The sequence below is a fragment of the Danio rerio genome, chromosome 24 (genome assembly GCF_052040795.2).
Source record: "Danio rerio strain M-AB ecotype USA chromosome 24, GRCz13ab, whole genome shotgun sequence".
NCBI classification, from domain to species: Eukaryota; Metazoa; Chordata; class Actinopteri; order Cypriniformes; family Danionidae; genus Danio; species Danio rerio.
Window position 1 is genome coordinate 26129346 of NC_141044.1, and position 18924 is coordinate 26148269.

General features: G+C 34.6%; 1 protein-coding gene across 2 annotated transcripts in view; it reads right to left on the reverse strand.

Annotated features, from left to right (window-relative positions):
• Window positions 1–15482, reverse strand: part of LOC147838050 (uncharacterized) — a 116310-nt gene extending 100828 nt beyond the window's left edge. Inside the window, exons 1-4 of one of the 2 annotated variants that reach the window (XR_015524994.1) lie at window positions 15422–15482; window positions 6239–6347; window positions 1409–2948; window positions 492–1337 (exon numbers count right to left, since the gene is read on the reverse strand). The gene's annotated coding sequence lies outside the window, so the exon portion shown is untranslated. Of the gene's footprint in view, window positions 1–491; window positions 1338–1408; window positions 2949–6238; window positions 6348–15421 lie in introns of those variants that run through there. The other variant, XM_087309545.1, reaches the window with a different exon arrangement.
• Between the last annotated feature and the right edge of the window lie 3442 nt (window positions 15483–18924).

Sequence of the window (18924 nt, forward strand, 5' to 3'; positions counted from 1 at the left end):
CCAACATTTTTCAAAATCTCTTCCTTTGTGTTGAAAGCATAAAAGAAACTCAAACAGGTTTTTGACAATTGCATGGTGAGTAGATTCATGCATTCAATCATTCATTTTCTTTTCGGCTTAGACCTTTTATTAATCAGGGGTTGCCACAGTGGAATAAACCGCCAACTTATCCAGCACATGTTTTAAACAATAGATGCCCTTTCAGCTGCAACCCATCACTGGGAAACACCCATAATCTCATTCACACACATACACAACGGACAATTTAGCTTACCCAATTCAACTCAATAGTGCATGTCTTTGGACTTGTGGGGGAAACCAGAGCATCTGGAGGAAACACACGCCAACACGGGGAGAACATGCAACTATGCTATCGCGCCGCCCATGGTCAGTAGATGACGAGATCATTTTCATATTTGTGGGAATTTGTGCATATCTCTTTAAATTATTATTTTGTGCATAAGCCTAATGGAAAATATATACTGACTGATAACATCTTAAACCAATGTCATATTGACGTCAAATATTTACATTTTGTTCAGGTATCGCAACCACAATTCAACGTCTGATTGCCGTCACAGTGGTAACGTCCACACAATGTTAAGCTGTAGCATTATTAGAAAACCCAGGCTCATTTTGATTATGTACCCCTATGTACATTTTTGGAGAGCGCAAAATACATCCCAGGAGGTAAGTTTTTTTTTGCAGTTTTTGTTTTTGCGAATCCACCAGAGGCCGCTGTGTATGCTTTTTCAGATCTCAAATTTCTCTCTCTAGTGCCATTCACGTCTGCTGTTCTCGTGTAAATCCATCAGATGCCGCTGTTGATTGACTGATTTACTGTTTGACTGACTAACAAGCTGAACGATCCCCCCACCTTCCCTCTTCCCTGAATGCAACCAATAGTATTTTAAAAAGCAATCCAGAAAAAGAAAAGCCCCCTGATTTTTGTCACATTCTCAGATTTTAACAGATTCCCACCATGTTATTTACTAGTTTATTTTATTTTTTTTAGCTTTTGGTTTTGTCTCACCTGCTTTCCGGTAATGTTCTTCAACTGGATTTAAACCCCTGCATTGTCTCAAGTCCGCTGATGTTTGTGTCAAGCTACCGGACAAACTGGTAACAGCTAGAAAGCTGTTCATATGGAGGTAAGCAGTCAGCTGGTAAGTGAGAAAAGGGTCATACCACCTCGTAGCGTTCAGTTAAAAGATGAAATATGTAGCTCTCCAGAAATGTAGATAGGGCTACATTTATAGACTGAGCCTATGTTGTTATTAGACGTTGATACTTGGTTGATTTTAGGTTGGACATTGACGTCGACCTGACGTTCGGTTCTGATTTTTAACCTGATTTTTATTTCCAAACAAAACTCTCCACCGACGATGGGGTACGACATCAATCTGACGTCCTGTGCCTACTGGGTCCAGTGTTACAAAGTCAATTTGTTATACGCAACTAATATTACTTACTTTATTACTAACTAACTGTATTACTAATTAAAATTAATTACTATATTTCATCTAAGCATCGTTTAGGTAAACCAGAGTTAAAAGGAAAGTGCAGATCTTTTCAATGCGGTTGCCACTACCTGCATTTTGATTTGGTTGTTGAATGTTGATTGTTACATGTGCAAATTACTGAACTGTGTGTACATAAACAGATTAAGCATTAAAATGCATTATACATAATATTTACTATAAATTCTAAATAGTTACTTTCAAATATGCTACAGTATAGTCCAGAAAAATAACTAAAAAGTAAATTGAGAACAATTACATTTTAAAATGTTTTTAAAAAAATTGTAAAAGGTTTTCTATTTTTCCTTTTTTTATACCTATACACCAAAGATTGAAACTGTAAAGCAGGGGTGTCAAATTTAGTTTCAACCCTGCTTTAACACACTTATGCTGCGGTCACACTAGAGTTGCGTGCAAAACTTTGTTGTACGCCGCTGCAAAAAAGGCGGGTTTAAACTAGATGATCAGACATTAAAAAAAGCGAGTGATTGGTCCATGTTTTAAATTTCTGTCCAGAGAGATCATGTTTTGATCTTAAATTGGTCAGAGATTGATTTCGTAGGTCAGAGTTCACCAAGCTTGAACTTTCCAATGGAGCAAACTGTGAAACTTGTCGCACAAGCATGTGTTTCCGGTCTGACGCATTCGTGTGCGTATGAATGGAAGTTTATGGGGAGAAAAGGGCAGTGTCCTGAAGGATTCAATTAGTTGATGAGGTGTGTTTAATTAGGATTGGAACTAAACTGTGCAGACCTGCGGCCCTCCAGGAACTGACTTTGACACCTGTGCTGTAAAGAAATGTCTCTTAACAGTTTAAACAGTTCTCATGTGTTTTCTGCTAGTCTATTGAGAAGTGTTATTATAGGACCTTAATCTCTATTCCAACAACTTTTGAAGTTTATCAAAAATTAAAAAAAACTAACTTTATTTACATTTTAGTAGTTTGAAACAACATAGTCTGGGTAAGTTATGCAAATTACAGTACAAAAAAAAGTTTTTTATGAAACAATTTGTTCCAAACTACTAAAATGCAAACAACCGAAAAATAAATTTTCAAGTGTAATCTAAACTTGCCAGAGCAGAAATCAAGGTAGCATAATCCAATTCAAAAGCATCAGTAATCATATTACAACCATAAATCACAAGCTATGGGCAACTGCTCATTAACAGACTTTTTTTCTTTTATAGTATAGCATTTCTGTGACACACAAGCCGGGTGTACATGATGAATTCTGGGAACTCAGCAATGTTGAAATAAAACTTGTGGACACGGTGTGTGTGTGTTTAAGCGTGTCCATGTTGAGGTAGCTCCACATACTTGTGCTCTTTGATCCAGCGAGTGGTGTTGCTGACCGGCGGTGTTCAATCCTGGCAGAGGTGAACGGTGTCTATGTGGGATTCCTCCAGGGCCCAGCTTAACCACTGCAGCTGTGCAAGAGAGAGACGGGATCAAAGCACACCCAAAAAACACACTAGACGAACACACACACTCTCTCCATCACTAATAATAACCACCTCAGCCCAGAATCCAGTCTCCTCTCTCTCTCTCTCTCTCTCGCTTGCTCGCTGGCCCGGCTCTCGGCTCACATAATCAGGGTTTCCTTCTACATGCTATTAATTGATTCAGTATGCTTGGAAGAAGTGGTTCCTGCTTTCCCATGTCTCAGATTTTCTTGTTTATTATGCTAACCATACACGAGGGGGTGGAATTCTAATCAGGTGAATTCAATTACCGAGCTCCTGATTCTGATTTTCTACTGGACTCAACAAGTCCCACTGAGAGCGCATGTTGGTGTCAGCTTAAAAGTTTTTATTTTTATTTTTTTTTGCTTTCTGGCTCTCATAGAAGGCATGCATGCATTGTATATTTCGCAAAAAAAATGGTCGAAGTTCATAACTGGATTCAATCAGAACACAAAAACAACCCACCTGAAACATAAGCAGACAGTAGGGAGTAATGTGGAACATGTGGATGCTGAACTAATGCGCTTAGTTTCAACCGCATGTCTAGCGGTTGTGGAGGTGCAATACTGTAAATACAGAAGTACCTGTATGAAAGGATAAAAAAGTATTTAATTGGCCATGATATGACATCAATTTAAACAAATAATTAATAATAATAAATAATGTTTATAAATAAATCGTTAAATAATGTTTAGCCAATTAATTAATGTATTTTATATAATGATAGTCACACATTTAATAGAAATAGTCAAAATGAATAAAAACAAATATTAAAATAAATTAAATATAAAATTAAAAATTTTTGCCAATATTTTGGTTAAAGTATATAAAAATATTTTGAAATTTCAGAAGGATATTGTATAAAATAATATGTTGAGTTATACTGTATGTACTGTAAGGCTGAAGTCAGAAGTATTCTTCCTCCTGTAAGTTTTTTTTTTTTTTTCAAATATTTCCTAAATGATGTTTAACAGAGCAAGAAGTTTTTCACAGTATTTCCTACAATATATTTTTTTTCTGAAAAATGTTTTATTTGTTTTATTTTGGCTTGAATAAAAGCCGATTTTATTGTTTTAAACCATTTTAATGTCAATATTATTAGCCCTCTTAAGCTAAATTTGTTTTGGATTGTCTTCAGAATAAACCACTGTTTTACAATGACTTTCCTGATTACCCTAACTTAACCTGATTTAATTTAATTAACTGAACCTAGTTAATCCTTTAAATGTCACTTTAAGTAGAATACTAGAATCTTGAAAAATATCTACCCAAATATTATGTACTGTCATCATTACAAAGATTAAAAAAAAGTCGGTTATTAGAAATTATTAAAAGAATATCAAAGAGTTATTAAAACTATTATGTTTAGAAATGTGTTATTGAAATAAAATGAAAGACTTTGCTCCATAAGGAAAAATATTATCAGACATACTGAGAACATGTCCTTGCTCTGTTAAACATTATTTAGGAAATTTTTAAAAAAGAAATTTAAAATTCAAAGGGGGCGAATAATATATATTAATTATTATTATTATTATTATTATTATTATTATTATTTATTTATTTATTTATTTATTTATTTATTTATTTATTTATTTATTTATTTATTTCATTGTTTGCACATTATGAGAAATGTAAAATGTCCCAGAATTAGCCAAAAGGCAGTCAAGGTAAAATATTTATTTTTTAAAAATGTAAAACAATTAATAAATACATAATAAATACATGCTGCAAGTTCAAAATATACTTATTTAAAAACGTTACTACATTGCTAATTAAATTATAAATCAGCAAAACAACAAAACAAAAAATAATATATTTTTGAATTGTTTTTATCACTAATATTATTTCATTTTCATCATAAATACAACCTTTAAAATACATATAAAAAACAATGACAGCAAGAACAAAAATACTATATTTGTTTTATAACTATTTATTATAAATAAAGTTAATTAATTTTATTAAATTTAATTTAGGGGATGACATGGTGGCTTAGTGGTTTGCACTGTTGCCTCAAAGCAAGACGGTTGCTGGTTCCAGTCCTGGCTAGGTCAGTTGGCCTTTCTGTGTGGAGTTTGCATGTTCTCTTCATGTTTGCATGGGTTTCCTCCAGGTGCTTGGGTTACCCCACAAGTCCAAAGTCATGTGCTATAGGTAAACTGAATAAACTAAATTGTCTATGTTGTATAAAGGTGTGTGAATGAGTATGTGTGGATGTTTCCCAGTGATGGGTTGCAGCTGGAAGGGCATCTGCTTGTAAAACCAACTCTATGGTGGATAAGTTGACGGTTCATTCCACTGTGGCAACCTCTGATGAATAAAGGGACTTTATATGATTTATAAATGAATTAATTAATTTAATAAATAAATTAAGTTTCTTAATAACAGAAAAAAAAATGTTTTAAATAAATATACATACTCTCACAGAAAAATATTCATGTAATTCAAGTATCATTTGATGGTGAAAGAAAGTTCATTTTTCACATAAAACCTGAAGCCCGGTACAAGTACAATTCCACACCCGTCTCAAAACCAGGCACATCCAAGTATTTCCAGCAGGGGAGAAGATGAGAAACATACAGTCACAGAGGGAAAAAAAAAAAACTGAAAGTGAAGGATGGAGAGAAAGAGTGAACCAGGAAGTGGGAGAGGAAGACAGAATCCCCTCTGAATGTTCTGTAAGCCATATGTTGTGCATATAAAGCTCTGCGATGTGCCGAGGTGATTCATGACTCCAGGAGACAATCCTAATAATTCTCCAGAGGCTGTTAGGACTCGGAGACAGTCTCTACATACTTTGTCTAGACAGCACTTGTCAGAATTACGCAGTTCAAAACACTCAGAAAAAAGCGAGTGGAACTTCAAATGATGACTCAATTCAATTGGCGATTCGTTCTTCCTTTTTTTTTCCATAATGTGGCTATTCTCAAGCTCCATGTCAAATGTTTTTACATGATTTTCAGTCTAATGGCTAGAGGCTGTATGAACACTGGACCTTGTGCATATTAAGTTAATGGAGGCAGTTCTATGCATGGCTGCGCCGTGTGAATATATGCTACATCCCGCACTTCAATCGCTGATTATATAGATAGAGAAAGATAAAGCACAAATGGAGAAGAGGGGGAGGAAAGGAGAAGGAGAAACCGATAGAATGAGAAAACGAAGTGCGAGGTGGCAGCTCACGATGATTAAAATGGAGATTAAGCAATTTCAGTTATCAGAGTGTGCATTTGGTTTGTCAGTTATCTCACCTCCTGTAGATATGTCTCAGTCGTATCCAAAGAAAAGCTGCATCTGATCTTACATTCCAACACGCATCGAGTGCCGTAAAACTGGCAGCTAACAGGTTTCCAGGGATTCCTTTAAAAAAAAAAAAAAAAAAAAAGTGTTCAATGTTTAGCTGTATTTTCCAGGTTGTGAGATGACTAGAATTTGCTAAAAAAGTAGGAAAAAATATGTAGAGTGAAGATATGAATTAGAGTTATGTCTAATTTACATAGTATAAAAATTGTAAATTATGTTAAAAAACACTAAACACTCATAGCAACTCACAGCTATTGTTGTTAATTCAGTAGCTGGTTGTAATTTAGATATAAAATCTGTTTAACTGGCAACCAAACTTTAAGTTATCACTAAATATACAAGATAGTGAGCTGTTTTAAAGTGATTGAAGCCCTCCAACAGCAGGTCGTTCAGCCAAAAATATTGCAATATTTCAAATATTGAATCTTTATAATCTCACTCATTCAAGTCCCCCCAAAGAGGCAGGTCGTCCATAAAAGGCGAATAATGTGAAGAAGAAGAATCAGTTCATCACTGCAGCTTTAATTGATCATACATTCAGTGCTAAACATGGTAAAGATCAAAGCATACAGTCATTGGTCGTTTCAGACCATTAGGACCAATAGCCCATCACATTGTATTGACCAAACCTCTCATCAGCACAAATAATTTAGCGTCACGAAACACCAAAACACATTTTTTGAGATATTGATAGACATATATATGACCCACACTGCTAAAATCACTGTTAGGACAGATACATATTTCACATAAAAGTAAAAAATTGGTTGTTTAAAATGTGTTTGTTGAAATTTTTGAAGCTCTGGCCCAGCGATTAGATACTTGTGTAAATTCCAGCATGGAGACTGGATGTCTGTACTGGTGGGTACAACATGACATCTTTGAGTTTTCAGCATTAATTCAAGAGAAAGACTTGGTTCGAACCAATCACCAATCTGTATATGAGGTGCAACTTTATTAATATCCATGACACTTTAGCTTCGAAGACAGTTTAGACCTGTTACAATGTTCAAACGTGAGAGATGCCACATTATGTTGCCAACCTTAATTAAAACAAGTGGAAGAAGAAGAATTGTTTGAAGACATGGGTTGTCAGTGTTGCGTTTATAAATGTGCCACAACAAATGTTTTGTTTTCATTTTCCCGCTATGAGAGTGCAGCGTGTGGACTGCTGTGGTCTGCTAACATGTGACAAAAATATGTTTGTGAGTAAAAATTTGTACCCAAGAGCTTTTCTCATCTGGAAATGGTGAAATCCGAATTTGCCACTCTTCTATTTTTTAAAAAAGATGTTAAACCTAAACAAAGCTGGACTTACCCACTTTCCTGACTTTTTTCAAACTAGAGGTATAAAAACACCCTGCTGAGACAAGGCAAGAGTTAAAAGTCAATAATAAACCTTCCTGAGGAGCATGTTGTGTGGACATAGAACTGTCCCTGTGGTGAAAGTTTAATTTATTTGTGATCTTATGGAAACATTATGATTGTCTTCAAACTAGCAAAAGACTGAACCCAAAGTCAATGAAAGGTCGACATAAAAGGTCATAGGGGTAAGTTTTCTTCTGTAGAACTCTTATTCAGCAACATGATGGAGTAAATGCAAATCTTTATCAGAAGCTCCTTCTGCATCATGTGTTTCTTACCTGCATTTATAACTCAATTAGCCAGCAACTTAACTGAGTTTTGAGCAACTCAATTAACCAGGAAAACTAGTCCCATCACAGCAAAAATGGCCAGAGTCGTGATCTAAACCTGATTGAAAATCTCAAGAAAATCATTTATGACATTGTTATGGCTAAAACCTACTACTGTCAGTGAACTGTGGAAGAGACTAAAAAAAAAAACAGAAGATCAGTGACGTCCTTGGTTATTTTGTCTGTCCCATATTCCACTCTTCTGCTCACTCTAACTAGTGTTAATTTACTGTTTTAAATCAAAACAACAAAATATTGTGTCATTTTTAAAAGGAGGAACAAGAAAAGGTTAAATGTTTCTAGTGTCCAGATTTAAAGGTACAGACATCTACACTGCCTAAAGGGTTTATTCACAGGCCCCCCCACCCCCCCACCCCCCCTCACACACACACCCCAAAAAAATTCTGTCATTTTTAATTCACTCCTTATGTTGTTTCAATCTCCAGAGACATTTGTTCATCTTCATAACACAAATTAAGATATTTTAGATCAAATCTGAGAGCTCTCTGATCCTCCATATATGGCAACAATGCTAAGATAAGGATCCAAAAACATTGTCAATAGATTCTGTGTGACTTCTGTAGTTTAACTGTGACCATGCGAAGAACATTTTTGTGCACAAAAAATCCAAGCACATTTTTATCCCCCCAATGTTTTAACTCCCTCGTAAAAGTCGTCAGTGTGTACATTTACTACGGGCAATACAGCGTATTTGTCATTACATTCAGCAGCACAACACCCAAGTGTATGGCCAGTGGTAAACATGCACCCTGACCTGAGGTGGAAGACATTGTCTTTCTTTTTTACAATTTTTTGGCACACAGAAATGTTCTTGGAACTTCATTTATGATCATAGATGAACCACTGAAGTCACATGAAGTGTTTTGACAACATTTCTGTTTCCTGTCCTCAACATCTTGACACTTCTGCTACTATGGAGGATGAGAGAGCTCTTGGATTTTATCTAAAATATCTCAGTTTGTATTCCAAAGAAGAACTTAGGTCTCAGGGGACTCTAACGACATGAAGGTGAGTAATTAATAAAGTAATTTTCATTTTAGGGTGAACTATCCCTTTAAAGCAAGACAATAGCAACCGGGTAGCCCTCATGCTGCCAAGCGCCCAACACAAAACAACTGGACCACCTTGATTTACAGTGTGTTTTTGTGTGTGTGTGCTCTCTCCAATGCAGTGCAACGACAATGGCACAAGCCACCTCTCAAAGCTGTTAAGGGCCTTTCTACCAGCGCTACATAAAGTAAGACATTAATTCAGTATTAATTATACAACACGTCAAACTACATCTCAGTCCCGGCTCCCCCGGAGTCTCTCGAGCGTTCTTAATGACAGTAATTACCACTCATAAAAAGACCCATCTAAAATTAACATTTCTTCTCCGCCTTGATAGAGAAAATGTAAATAGCAGTGAAGTACAGATGTTATGATTAGGTCCAAATTGCACAGCGTTCTTTTGTTTCCATGTGTGTCGGACAGAACAATGGCAACTTGACAAAAGCACCACAGGCCAAATTTCTCAAAGGAAGGGGAACACGGACCACTTCAGGAGGGAACCTGTTTAACATTTAGATTGTTTCTCCTAATGGGGGGTGGGCAAGATGTGTGTGTTTGTGTGGGTGTGTAGATGTACAGGGTTCTGTGTAGCAGCATCATGTGCAATAAAATGAAAGTGCAGACAATTTTGTCCATTAAAGTGAGATTTGATAGCAGATCTGGTTGACGTTTTCTGCACAAATGTGGTCCAAACAGGCTGAGTTTGGATAATTTAGCATTAGAATGGTCACTGGCCTCAAATTTTATGACCATAGTTTTGAAATTAAACCAGTTGCTTAACACAAAGAAGAAAATTATTAAATGGACATTAATTCTTGAAATAAACAGAACAATTGTCCTACTTTTTGTGGAATACTAAATATATAACAGATGATTTAAGGTACCATGAAATTATATATTTTTATTAATAATGTAAAATAGTTAAGGTGCTTATGATGCATAAATGACTTATATGATCATATATATATATATATATATATATATATATATATATATATATATATATATATATATATATATATATATAAAAGCTTAATAATTACTATTTAATGTATTTATTGAAAAATGTATTATCCATGTGAAACACTACATCAACTGTTACTTTAAATTAAATTTGATATTTAATAATATTTTCATTAAAACTTACTTCTAAACTATTAAAATTAGTAAATTACTGCTTGACAATTTGATTGATTGATTGATTGATTGATTGATTGATTGATTGATTGATTGATTGATTGATTGATTGATTGATTGATTGATTGATTGATTGATTGATTTTTCAGTTTATTGAGCTCTTGCTTATTCAGTTGCTTGAAGTATTAACCTATTTTATATATAAAAAAAAACTACTTAAAACTACTGCACTACTTAATAATAAATTTTAAAATGTTCGTTTGATTGCAAACAAAAAGCATAAAGTTTAATTATATTTAAAAAAAAAACAGACCAATAACAAGGATAATCTAAATCACATTATTTGATTCAACTATATATTTAATTGAAAATAATCATAATTGCAATAAACAGGTTGAGATAATTTTGTACTGGAATGATCACCTGCCTTAGCTTAAATGACCATAGTTTTGAAATGAAATCAGTGGCTTAACACAAAGAAAATTATGAAATTGTGGCATATTACTTGAAAGAAACAGACCAATTGTCTTAATTTTTGTGGAATACTAAAAATATCAGATAATTTAAATTACCATTAAATTTAATTTTTTTATTATCCATAGAAGTCACCATCAGCTGTTATATTAAAGTAAATAAAATAATATTTTAATAAAAAAAATTACTATTTCAAAACATTTAAAACTAGTACTGTACATTATGGATGGACAATTAAATTGATTGATTAATTGAGTGATTGATTTATTGATTGACTTTTTTATTTCATTGAGCTCTTGCTTATTCAGTTGCTCCAAGTATTAACTTTTTTAAATAATAAAATAAAAGCACTACTTACTCCCAAATTTTCAATGTTTGTTTGATTGCTTTTTTGTAAATGTATTTAGGTAAAGGCCACCTATTTTACCCCTTTTACAAGATGTAAGACAAGCCTTTGTCATCTCCAGAATGTGTCTGAAGTTTCAGCTCAAAATACTGATCAGTTAATTTATTATAGACTCCAAAATTTGCCCATTTTTGGTGTCTTAATATATTGTAGCTGTTTTTGTAGCCTAAGGCTTTAAATGAAAATGACCTGCTTCTTCCCGCCCACCGTTCCCACATGCGTGTCTGCATCTCATCATCGGCAGATAAACAGTGACAGACTCGGATGAAGCTATAATACAGCTCAATTGTCAAAAATACCAAGTAAGTTTATTTGATGTATTTGTGGTGGAGTTTATTCAAGCCTTTCTGAAGTGGTGAGTCTCACACAAATGTCGTTTGCAGTGCACAAACAAACACACACACACACACACACACACACACACACACACAGTTCCATGAGCGGTTAACAATTAAATAGCGATTTTAATTTCTTTATTACAAACATGCTCTGTTTTTAAAATTATTTAAACTTATAAAAATCAGAGAGTTGGAACAAAACAAATATTTTAATCGCAGTTTATTTGCAAAAAAGAGTTCTGTGGACATGTGTATACTTGTTATTATAGAAACATAGCACCTGTCAATCAATTCAGTGGGCGGGAAAAACTATGTCACATTGAATGGGATTTGTGTCCTATTTTAATATTAGGAAATTTTGGAAAAAAAAGACTTGTTGGGTTTATATCACTGCAATATATGACACTGTACATACAAACAGTTCTGTACAAACAACTTACAAAAAGTTGATTTTCATCATAGGTGCTCTTTATATATATATATATAAAACACCGGTGGGTGTATATATATATATATATATATATATATATATATATATATATATATATATATATATATATATATATATATATATATATATATATATATATATTTTATAAAAACAGACAACTAATCAGGTTAACCTGAATAACATTATTTCATTAATATTAATATTAATATTTTAATTGAAAGTAAATCAATGTTCTATGAATTCAGATAAATTTTACTTGGTTGGACAATAAAATCGTTTATCTTTTTTTTTCATAAAATTACACTAACAAATGATTTCCTACCCTGCCCCCGATACCCACCCCAAAAAAGTAAAATCGCACATCATTAGAATAATGAAATAAAAAATTTACCTAAAGCATAAAAAAAGGCTGTCTTTTTAAAGTTTTTTAATAAATAAATTATTAACGTAAAAGCTTGCTAAAACAGTAACTCCACGTAACAGTATAAGTGAGAAGACCATTTTACCAACATTTACCCTAAAACCAACAACAAAATATGCTTGAACACTCTCAGAAATAAAGGTACAGGAGCTGTCACTGGGGAAGTACCCTTTCAAAATGTACATTTTGTACCTGAAGGTTCCATAATAGTACCTCAAAAGTACTTTTTTAGGTACACTTGGGCAATATTATACACCTTTGAGGTACCACTGTGTACTCTTTAGGTACAATTATGTATCCTTTAAAAAGGTACTGCCCCAGTGACAGCTCCTGTACCCTTATTTCTGAGAGTGAATGAGACTTTCAGATCTGCGTAAAGCATGCATCAAATGTAAATATTCAGTTTGGTGCTTTTAGTAAACAGACTTTTTCCACCTTGTTCAATGACAAGGCATATCTCCTCCCAGCCATCCGTTTCCCAGTCTCTCTTACTGATGGTTAATAAATAAGGCAGTGCTAATCTGCTACGATTTTCTCTGCCCTGGCTACGTCCATCATGCTGTCACCTGCCCTGCATGTTTGACAGTTTATTCTGCCTCATCAAAGCCAACGCAGCAAAAATCAGTTTCCTTTCTGCAGCCAAAATCCACTCCTGGGTAATCACCAATAAGTGGCTTTCTGTATGCACAACTACACAGAGAGACGGCGGAGAAAGAGACAGAAAAAGAGAGAGAGCGAGAGACAGCAAGAATCAAACCGAGAAGAGAGATTAAAGAAAGGCGATTAGGAGAGAAGGAAATACACACAGCGTTCACTGTATAGTGTGTCAATTACTGCTGCACCACAGAGTGCTTTACAGGACCTTGTCTAATGTATGTTAAAGGCGGGCTCAGCTCTTTTGTTAATAGATCCCATATTTTTCACAACTGTGGCACAGATTCGGGCTCAGAGATGTAAGGCATCACCTCCCAATGTGTGCACATGGACTCAAAAGGCTTAGAGCCATGGATATTATTCTGTGGCAACAGTCTAATGAGACTTCACAAGTGTGAAATCAAGGGAATCTATAGATCTATCGATCAGGGTGGCAAAATTGGTCACATAAATTCATAGACACATCATCACAAGCTTCAGAAGGAAGAAGGGTATAGTGGATAGAGAAACCAGTGAATGGTTACCACGTTTCTTCACAAAACACTGGATGTACACAAGAAATATTCATGAAAAAAAAAACAAAACATGGAAATAGTTTGAAAATCGATTTTAAAAAAAAGATGGTGTCTGTTTAAAAATTTCCAATAGAGAGAACTTACTGTAAATATTCATTCATCCATTTTCTTTTCAGTTTAGTCCCCTTATTAATCCGGGGTCGTCACAGCGGAGTGAACCGCCAATTTATACAGCATATGTTTTGTGCAGCGGATGTCCTTCCAGCTGTAATCCATCACTGGGAAACACCCATACACTCCCATTCACACACATATATACGAACAATTTAGCTTATTCAATTCACCTGTACCGCATGTCTTTGGACTGTGGGGGAAATCAGAGCACCTAGAGGAAACCCACACAAAAACGGTGAGAACATGCAAAGTCCACACAGAAATGCCAAATGACCTAGCCGGGGCTCGAACCAGCAACCTTCTTGCTGTGAGGCAATCGAGCTACCCACTGCGCCACAATGATGCCCTACTGTAAAAATAATATAATGTAATATAATATAATATAATATAATATAATATAATATAATATAATATAATATAATATAATACAGATACATCCACACGTGTATGTGTGTTCATGTGTATTCAATCAAACATTTAAAATTAACACCTACTCAGAAAGTATGCAATTTTGAATGCAGCTGCCATTTGCATATGCATATGTTTAATGCAGTGGGGTATATTGCAGCATATGTAGCTCCTTTATATGGGAACAAACATCTTAAACATTACTAAACCCTCCAGAAAATGCATGTAACAGATACAGATATTGATGTTGGCAGGTTGCTTAAGTCCCCGATAGACTTTAAATTGAAAAACAAACTGTTAATACACAGCACATTACATATATCTCTTAACTGTGGGTTACACTTTATTTTAAGGTACAATTCTCACTATGAGAATACCATTTACTATGACTTTTGCCTCAAATTCAGAATTTGTTGCTTTTTAATAGCTCTTAGGTTAGAAGTTAGGTTTAGGTATTTGGATTAGGGATATAGAATAAGATCATGCAGAAATAGTGGATGCCCTTCCAGCTACAACCCATCACTGGGAAACACCCATTTACTCCTATTTACACATTTCATTCTTTAGACTGGAGCACCTGGAGGAAACTCACACAAACACAGGCAAAACATGCAAACTCCACACAGAAATGCCAACTGACACAGCCAAGGCTCAAACCAGCGACCTTCTTGCTGTGAGGTGACAGCGCTACCCACTGCTTTATTTTATACATTTTAAACTGGTAACAAGTAATTTAAAAGTGAGATTTGGTCTTTGGACTAAAGTGTTGAAACAGTTATAGTGCGGATAGCATGATTTTTGCTAATATGTTTGCTAGCTGCATCCACTGTAAAAAAATAAAAAATAAAATAAATAAAAAAATCCATAAATTTAAATTTTTCTGTATTTTTTAATATATATATATATATATATATATATATATATATATATATATATATATATATTTTATTTTATTTTATTATTTTTTTTTTTTCCTTCAACCTTTGCTTTTTAGTTGCATTATGGGACCTTGGTCTTTCTTCAAAAAAAAAAAAATAAAATAAATAAAAAGTGACTTTTAAATCTTTTTTTTTATTTAAAATTATTTTTTTTACTGTTAAGTACAGGACTGTGTTAATGTTAATGTTCTATTTTTAATGTTTTAAGTGGATGGCAATGATAAAAAATATAATTAGGAAGTAATCTGCCTCGTTTTTGCCTACTACACTACTGTATTTCAATGCTGGTCATTATGGTGGTACACAGAGAGAAATTTTTTCTGAGCTGGTACTTGCTGAAAAAGGTTTGAGAATCCCTGGTTTAAATTGATATTGTAAAGCCTGGTTCACTACAGGAAGGTACAGGATCTCAGGATTATCGAAACACATATGTTTATTAATAACACTTACTCAGAAGAACAAAGGAAGAACATGGGTTGAAGACAGACATCAACTTAGAAAATATCAGAGAAGGAACTAACAAAATACAGGGACTTAAATACACTGGGGATGATGACACTGATTACATACAGGGGTGAGACACAGGTGGAAGTGATGAACATAATGACATGGCGAGAAGACAGAATAAAGGTGCACATGATGAGTGTCACATGATGAAAATAAACATACACGGAAGACTGGGTGTGACAGATATAATATCTGCATTGGTGTTGTATATTAGGTTCTGTAATAAGCTGCCAGTTCATTTTCTGTTGTTTTGCAGACTTATTTCTCTATATATTATTTCTATATTATATTATATTATATTATATTATATTATATTATATTATATTATATTATATTATATTATTTCAAACTACTAAAATGTCAATAAGTCACTTTGTAAAACAGAAGTCAGCAGAGCGGAGATTAATATTCCATAATACAAATCACAACCATAAATAAACTGAAAACACTAATAAACTGTTAATTAAAAGATGTGTTTTACAGTGCAGAGCGGTTTAAACATCTTTTTCTGAAGGCTACTTCAACATTTTAGATTTCCTACTCCTGTCCAATTATGGGATTGACTTCTGCATTTAGAATACATGCAATATTACTTTCAAACCAGCTTAAACAAAATGAATTTGATTAGATTAGCCAACATTTTAGAACAGCTTTCATGCAAACAATTTGCCTATAGAGTATATAAAGTACAGTCAGCTTGCGACATGTTTGAACAGAGCCACTGATAAAATATCAGACTATATGGTATATACATATATTTACATAAAAGTGCACAGCAAATGCAAAATACTGCATTTACACAGCCTTCCCATCTCTAACATGTATTTATTTCTATTTCGAGTACAGTCACATTTCGAAATAACTTATTTACAGCACTTTTCATTGAACCAACTAGCAATTTTATATGCAACCAATCATGGATTTTTTTCCTCTCTCCCAGCTCAAGAGACCCTTTTAACAGCTTAAGGACGAGATATGAGTTCAATTACAGGAAAGTGAAGCATGTGAATATCAGAAAGGTCTTCTGTAAACATTTAAATAGTAGTTTATGCTCGACTTACAAAAGCAGATGAGGATCTATAGGATGACACGACTCGGAACATGCTGTTTTTTTTAATCTTGGCAGTGCCATTGAATAGGTGTTGAATAGTGCTGTGGAGCTTTGTGGACTTAAGCACCTTTAGATGGCTGTTTTCACGTAAGACCACTCAATCTCTCGCTCTCTCTCTCACACACACACACACACACACTCTCTCACACATTCACCCATCACTGCCTTTTTGCATATTAAACCTCTTTTTGCACTGAAAAAGCAGCTCTGACAATGCGGATGCAAGCTGTCTGCTGTTGTATATCACGCTCTTTGCTTTTCCCTTCACACACACACACATGCACGCATACAGATCCAAAAGTGATTTGTGTCAATTTTCTTTACCTCAGACTGAATGGTCTCACATCTGCATGGATTAGAGAGAGGCGAACAGAATGGAAGGGATGTCACTCCACCACTGCAATAAAGACAATTGGGTTGTATTGAGTGTCAACCTCTGCTGCTCGGGGGATCAGGGATTAAACTGCTTCTATTGACACCGCAAGCTTGAAAAAGGGGAGGCTTCAACATTCACCAGAGATATGGCTTCAAGAATTATTCTAATCCAAAACATACAGATACAGACAGAGGAATGAAGAGAGAGAGAGAGACAGGCTGAGGATGAATACATGCATGTTTGAAGATCTTGAGTAAAGATGAATCAACAGCCGACTGGAGTGCATGTGAAAAGCATGATCTACTTGAGTTTTTAGTGATATTAACTGGATTTGTAGTTTTGTTGAAGAAAATGTGAGTGGTGCTTGTCTGTGTGAAACTTTGAACTGAATATCAGGGTATTCTGTGTGTTTCTAGGGCATCGCTGTGTCGTTGCTAAGGTTTTGTAAGTGGTTATAAAGATATTGCTATGCAGTTGATACTGCAGGTGGTTTTATATGGAAAAAAAACTGAATGCAATTGATTGAAATACAAGATTTTTAGGAGGCAGTAAAGGTGCAGTAGGTGATTGTCTTCAATTTTTTTGTTGTGCTGGTTGGAAGCCTCGTCACATTTTAATAGGCATAATTAAAGTAAATGATCTAAATGTATCATATATATATATATATATATATATATATATATATATATATATTCTGGGTAAGGCATAAAACTAAAAAATGCTCATCCAATTAAATATTGTCGAGCCAACATTTCCTATAATCCTGATAAGTAGCCCAAACTGTCTTTCAAATCAATTTAAAAGTAAATTTTTACAACCTGCTTTATAAAAATTTTACTGCATTTTGCATAATTCAATGTTTTTGATTTTACTTTAAGTGAATGTTATGTTGATGATAATGATGGTGATCAGTGTTGTGTAAGTTACTTTAAAAAGAAATAGATTACAAATTACTGATTACTCTAGCCTCGGCTGGGTCAGTTGGTGTTTCTGTGAAGAGTTTGCATGTTCTCCCTGCATTCGTGTGGGTTTCCTCCGGGTGCTCCGGTTTCCTACACAGTCCAAAAACATGTGGTAAAGGTGAATGGGGTAGACTAAATTGTCTGTAGTGTATGAGTGTGAATGAGTGTGTGTGTGTGTCCCAGAGATGGGTTGTGGCTGGAAGGACATCGGCTGCGTAAAAATGTGCTGGAAAAGTTGATGGTTCATTCCACTGTGGCGACCCCGGGACTAAGCCGAAAAGAAAATGAATGAATGAATACTTCTGGAAAATTGTAATCTGATTACATTACTAATTACTTAATGTAAAAAGTAATCAGATTACTAATTACTTTGAAGTTACTTAAACATAAAAAAATATATACTGTTAAACTGTTTAATTTAACAGAAAGAGAAAGTGGAAATTACTTTAGTTTTATCATTTATAAATCCATTTGAAACATGTAGCATATTCGGTTGCAGGTCAGGTGCACTTTACACTCACAGTGCTCACATTGAGCCTAACTGAACCGTGCTCTGGCACACCTCTTCCTACCGGGCCAGAGCCGGCCAACTGAACCACGTATGAGTTCGGAACACTCACACTTGTCAAACGAACCAGGAAACGAGCCCTGACATAGTTCAGATAGCATCAAGCCAGGCTCATTCTGAAAACTTACCTTTATATAAATTTCTAAAGACAGTCAAATACATCCCAGGAGCTACATTTTTCTTGCAGTTTTTGTTTTTGCGAATGCACCAGAGGGCGCGGTATATGCTTTTTGAGGTCACAAATTTCTCTGGTGAGTGCCATTCACAACTGCTGTTCTCTCGTAAATCCATCTGAGGCCGCTGTTTTTTGACTGTTTAACTGACTGACTGACTGATTGACTGATCGATCGACTGACTCGCCCACCCACTTCCCTAAACCAAACCGTCAAATTTAAAAAGCAATCCAGAAAAAGAAAAACCCTCGTCTGA